The sequence below is a fragment of the Macaca thibetana genome, chromosome 5 (genome assembly GCF_024542745.1).
Source record: "Macaca thibetana thibetana isolate TM-01 chromosome 5, ASM2454274v1, whole genome shotgun sequence".
Taxonomy (NCBI): domain Eukaryota; kingdom Metazoa; phylum Chordata; class Mammalia; order Primates; family Cercopithecidae; genus Macaca; species Macaca thibetana.
The window spans coordinates 157,385,396-157,391,760 of NC_065582.1; the positions used below are offsets into that span (position 1 = coordinate 157,385,396).

The 6,365-nt window shown below is 32.2% G+C and overlaps 1 pseudogene; it reads right to left on the bottom strand.

Annotated features, from left to right (window-relative positions):
* Nucleotides 1-921: 921 nt before the first annotated feature.
* Nucleotides 922-1,018, bottom strand: LOC126955830 (uncharacterized; annotated as a pseudogene).
* Between the last annotated feature and the right edge of the window lie 5,347 nt (nt 1,019-6,365).

The window sequence follows — 6,365 nt, forward strand, 5'->3', positions numbered from 1 at the left end:
AAAAATATGAAATTATTAGAAGAATTTAAAATATGACAAAAATCAATGTATTCATCATTGAAACAAATCTGTGTTTGAACCATATGACACTTTTATGTGACTAGATATTTAAAGTAGCAAATGCTGAACTCTTCATACTAACTGATGATAAAAGAAAAATTATTTCCTCCAAATTCTATTTTTTTCCCTATGAAAATAATTTGGGTACATTAAGCATGTGATTGAGATTATGGATTTAAATTTTTCAATATGTGTGACGGGAAAACGTGTAGATAAAAAAGACCCTATAAAACTGATATAGAAATTGTATCATAAAGAAAATTTGAAGAAGTACATGCTGAGCATCATTTTAGAGGAAAGTAACTTAAATAGTTTATTTATAGAAACAGTTGTATATTTTAACTTACTTTAAAAAAATGTATAGGTAATCTTACTCTCTTTGATGAGAAGTTTTATGAGTTTTGACACTTGGATGCAATCATATAAACAGCATCATAATGAAGATTAAGAATAGTAATATCAATCTCCCAATTCTCTAGGGAGGCCCTTTTGTAGTCAACATCAACTTCTGAAAATCACTGATCGGCCTGTGTTGTTGTTGCTTTTTTATTTTTGGTTTAAAATATGGAACACTGGCTGGGAGCGATGCCTGTAATCCCAGAATTACTTTGGGACGCCGAGGCGTGTGGATCACCTGAGGTCAGGAGTTCGAGACCAACCTGATCAACATGGCAAAACCCTGTCTCTACTCAAAGTACAAAATTTAGCTGGGTGTGATGGCTGGCGCCTCTGGAGGCTGAGGCAAGAGAATCACTTGAACCCAGGAGGCAGAGGTTGCAGTGAGCCGAGATTGCGCCATTGCACTCCAGCCTGGGTGACAGAGCAAGACTCTGTCTCAAAAACAAAAAACAAACAAACAAAAAAAAAATGGAACGCTTCATGAATTTACATGTTGTTCTTGAGCAGAGGCCATGCTAATCTCCTATTTCAGTATACGAGCTGCCAGAGCAACACTGACCAGTTTTTAAACCTGTATTTTTTCCTTTTCAAAAATGTCTTATAAGTAGATTTATAAAATATTTAGCATTTTAGGATTACCATCCTTCACTTAGCTTGTTAGATCAACATTTTTTAACATTCACCATCTGCAAGATAAGTGTGACATATAACGTATGTAATATAATTATATTAAAAAGTAAGTACGTCGAGTTTTATTGAAATTAAATACTGGATTATTACAGATGCTTCCTAATATTAACAATAGTACACATGAGGAAAAAAAATCAATACCACACATTAATATTAGCAAATAACTATTTAGTGCATAGCACCCGCAAAAAGAAATGGAGCAAATTGATACACTACATTTAAGATTACATTTGTGTTGTATCTATTAGTTATTCCATCAAAAATGTGTGCCACAGTTTATCTACTCATTCTACAAGAGCCATTTTATTTTAATGGATTGGTCAAATCTTACCACCAAAAATAATGTTGTGGTAAAAAATCATACGAAGGTAATTTCCAGGGATTTCATTTCAGCTCCTAATATAAAGTTATATTTAAGATTTAGAGAATACTTATAATATTTAGGACATTTAACTTATAAAGTTGATTTTATTTTATATTTCTAAATTATTTAAATATTTGATAAAATCTTATTTAACAATTATTTAAATTAGTTTAAAAATCATTTCAGTTCATTAAAATACTATGAAAATCATATGAAGATATATAGATAGATGATAAATAGATTAGATTAGATAGATCTATTTTTCTTCCAAAGATAGGAGTAGGTATATTTCCAACATTCTGACCTATTAAATTCATACCTTTTCTAATCAAACTCTGTTTTATATTTTTTTCTATAGAATATGTCTCAACTAGTTTTGTCAAAAGCACAGGACACAACGATGTTGAAGATGTATTTGTATTATAAATGTATTAGTATAACATTTTAACCTTCATTATTAAACCAGCTAGAAGTCTTCAGGACTTAACTGCATTCAATCTAATGCACATTAGTTAACAGAATTTCTATCACACCATTATTTGGGAACATTTAAAAATGAGAGGTAGCTAATGATATATGCAATGAAGTTGTTTTAAAATTAATATATTCATATGTCATATTAGATTAGGCAAGTTATACAATCATGTAGTACAACTACCTACCTGGAAATTGAGTTTCCTTAGAGAAATGCATATGGATAAAAATTTAGACACTTAAAACTTGTTTACCAAATTATATTATCCACAATAAGTAGTTTATACAGATGTTTCATTGTCATATTCACATTTTTATTTCTATTTTCATTATACAATAAAACATAAACATTATAAAATGATTTTCACTTACAGTGCTTCAAATAAATAAAACATAACCAGTTAAATAAAGTAAAACATAACCAGTTAAACAGCTTGTTAGATCAACATTTTTTAACATTCACCATCTGCAAGATAAGTGTGACATATAATGTATATAATATAATTGTATTAAAAAGTAAATATGTCAAGTTTTATTGAAATTAAATACTGGATCATTACAGATGCTTCCTAATATTAACAATAGTACACATGAGGAAAAAAAAATCAAGTAATACCACACGTTAATAATAGCAAATAACTATTTAGTGCAAAGCACCCGCAAAAAGAAATGGAGCAAATTGATGCACTACATTTCTTCTAACTACATTATTCCAAGTGTGATTTTACCAAAAGAAAAGAGATCAGAAATGGACAGTGCCCACTAAAATACTAACAGGGCAATGAATCATAATAGAAAAACAGTTTTTAAATTCATGACCAACAGAATATACATATATTATATGTAGGGACAAAGCTGTTGTTATATATATTATATTTATATTATAATATATAATATGTATAACACATTATATATATTATTTATATTATATGGAGGGACAGAGGTGTTTTATATATAATATATATTACATATAAATATATAGTACATTTATACATATATATATATATAAAGTCAGACTCCATCTCAATTAAAAAAATATACTCTCTCTATGTAGTATATTTTTAAAACTGAGATGGGGTCTCGCTCTGTTGCCCAGACTGGAGTGCAGTGGCTCAATCTTGGCTCACTGCAACCTCGGCCGCCTGGGTTCAAGCGATTTTCATGCCTCTGCTTCTCAAGTAGCTGGAACTACAGGTACAGGCCACCACGCCCGGTAATTTTTTTTTTGTATTTTTAGTAGAGATCAGGTTTCACCATGTTGGCCATTCTGGTCTCGAACTCCTGACCTCAGGTGATCTGGCTGCCTCAGCCTCCCAAAGTGCTGAGATTTCAAACATGAGCCACCATGCCCGACCAACAAATTTTGTATATATGTGTTGTATGTATATACACATACGCATATATACACACACACACATATATATTTTATTTATATATATATATATATATCTCTATATAGGCTCCATTCATTCCACATGAATACCAGGTTTTGTTTTATGAAATTACTTCCATTGAAGAAAAAGACACATTAACAAAATATTATGAGACTCTACTAAAAAAGTTTTCATGTGAGTATAATGGATGGCATATGCTTGGGAGTTATGAGTACAACAGAAAAACACAAACCATTCTCGAGTTGCAAGGAGGAAAGTAGAACATATTCCCAAGAAACAATAGATACGCAGCAATGAATGGAACTTAGCCAACAGGAAAGGAGGGACAAAGCTGTTTTATAAAAAGGTAAAAATATATACATATATATGAATGTTATGGAGATGTGAGAAAAACAGAGTGAGTTCAGGAATTTCAAATAGTTCAATATGGTTGAAGGTCAGCGTGCTTAACAGAGAGTAGCGGAATGAAATGAGAACACTAGACAAAGTCTGGATCACATAAGATGTTAGATTTTATCCTGAACAAGCAATAAAGAGCCATTTGAGTGGCTTAAAACACAGGGAGTAAATAATCAGATTTACGAATTAGTCTAAAACTTTAGAAAGTTTTGGGGAAGCCACTCTGAAAGGACAGCAAATCGGAGGCTATTGCAACAAATTCTGGTATTCAGAGTTTCACAGTGTGCTCTGAGCAGAATAATTTACCTGTGAGATTGTCAGCAAGAAAGAGGTTCTGTAAAATACGTCATACTTTACGCGGCTCTTGGCAATTCACAAAGTATTCTAAAAGTATCCTACAATTAAGAAATACATCTGTTTGTTTAATGCACTTCCCAAATTTTGTTTTCTTTTTCTTCCTTTTTTAAAATAGGTAAATCATTTTTACATAACATTTTATTAAGAATCAAATAATTAGTGGCCTATAATACAAGCTATGGGAAATTTTACCCTAAACAGATGGGTGCTAGGGTGAAGAAAGAGAGACGCAAAGGATATGAGAATTACTTCCAAGGCAGAATGAAAAAAAGTAGGTATGGACTAAATGTGGGAAATGAAAAACAAGGAAATTTAGAAAATCCCCCAGTTTTCAGCTTGAAAAATTGAGGATTTGTTGTTTACATAGTTTATATCAATTAATAAAATATAATTTTGTAAATGAGCAAAGAGAGAACTATGAAGAAAATTTGTAAATTCTATTTATGTCTTTGTGGTAAACTACCTAAAAGTTAATGCTCTAGAACAAAAGGAGAAGATAATCTATAAAGGATTGAGTTATAAAATGGCCAATGTTATTAAAAACTCTTATAATAAAAGTTTGAAATAAGGTGTGGAGTGAGAGCTAGCACATGGAATTATTAGCAATAATTGAGGAGTGTGGCAGCTGCAAATTCGTAGGTACCAGGTAGCTGAGAAAACCTGTCACAGAAGTTTAGAAAGTGAAGAGAAAGCGTAGAGTGTGTAAGAGAAGAAACAGTATAAAACAACAAAAAAAGACGATTCCATTTAATCATTACATCATGTAAACATATAAGAGAATATCATTCATTTCCCATAAATATATAAAATTATTATTGCAAATAATAATAAACAGAACACTTGAGTGAAGAGATGAAAATAATTTAGACAATAGTAGGAGAATAATTAGGCAAACCTGTCAATTTCTTTTTTGACTCCTTCATGGCTTCCACGTCCTTTAACAACACGTGAGCACTGATGTTTCCTGTCCATTATCCTCTGTTCCCCTATCTTCAAACGTCCATATTGTGTATTCTTACACCCTTATTGTCCTTCAGCAACTTTCTACGTACTGAATCTTTTTCAACCCTGGTCCAACCCTGATTCCTCCCTGTGCTACAGAATTATATCTCCAAACATCCACTGTTCATATCCCCTTAGATGTTCCTCTCTCACCATACGCTAAAAATGTGCAAAATAAAACCATTTCTTGGAATGACAATCAGATCAACTCCCTCCAGTTTCCAAAACGATTGAATGGCTTCTCATGTCACTCCTCTAGCAGCCAAACACCTTAGGCACTGAACTGGGCCTACATGGTCTCAAAAGCTAAAGCCTTTCTGAACTCAACTTCTATTAATTCTTCTACTCTCTCCTCTACACTACTTTACTTCACTTCAACCACACTCAACTTGTAACTGTCGTCTTCCTCCTCAATGATCAGAAGCTTTCCCCATCTTATTCAACCTCTCTGCAATGCTTTATGCACTTCTATCACTGCATGGCTCGCTCTTACATTATCAGGTTTTCACTCATATGCCTTGTTATCAAGTAGATTTCCCTCAGTCATCTTGTCTTAAAATGGCATTGCTTCTCTTGTGCCCAGGGATTCTCTACCCTTATTTATTATTTCTCCTAATAAGAATCAGGCATACACTATTATACATCTTATTATTTTATAATGACTCAATTGATTATAAGCTCTTTGTAGATAGCTCTGCCTTTTGGTTCAATGTTACAGCCCTAGCACCTACATCAATACCTGGCATACAGAAGATACTGAAAAATATTAGTTGAGTCAGTTAATATTTAAATTTAACTTATGAGTTAAATACAACACTTTTTTAGTGCAATCAGTATGTGATAGTTCAAATCTTTGAATTATTGAGGGAATGAACAAAATTTTAAAGGTTTATTTTATCAACAAAGAAATCAAACTTGGAATAAACCATGCTAGAAGAAGTTTTGGTGAATGAAAATTTCTGTACACCTATTAGTAAATCTAAGTATTTGCTCATCTGAAAAAATGGGAGATAGAGTCATTATGATTGTTGTCAATAAGATCAAATTAAAGTAGTGAAGTTGTGAGAGGAAGGTAGTTAAACTTTATTATTTGTCAGAATAATAAAGTGGATTACCTCGACATTGGTTAATTCGTGCATGCATATTAAAAAGTAGTCCTCCCTCAGCGCCATTTTGTGGCAGCGAGACCCACAAATAAAGGGGAGCGCTGGCGTTGCGGCGGGGCA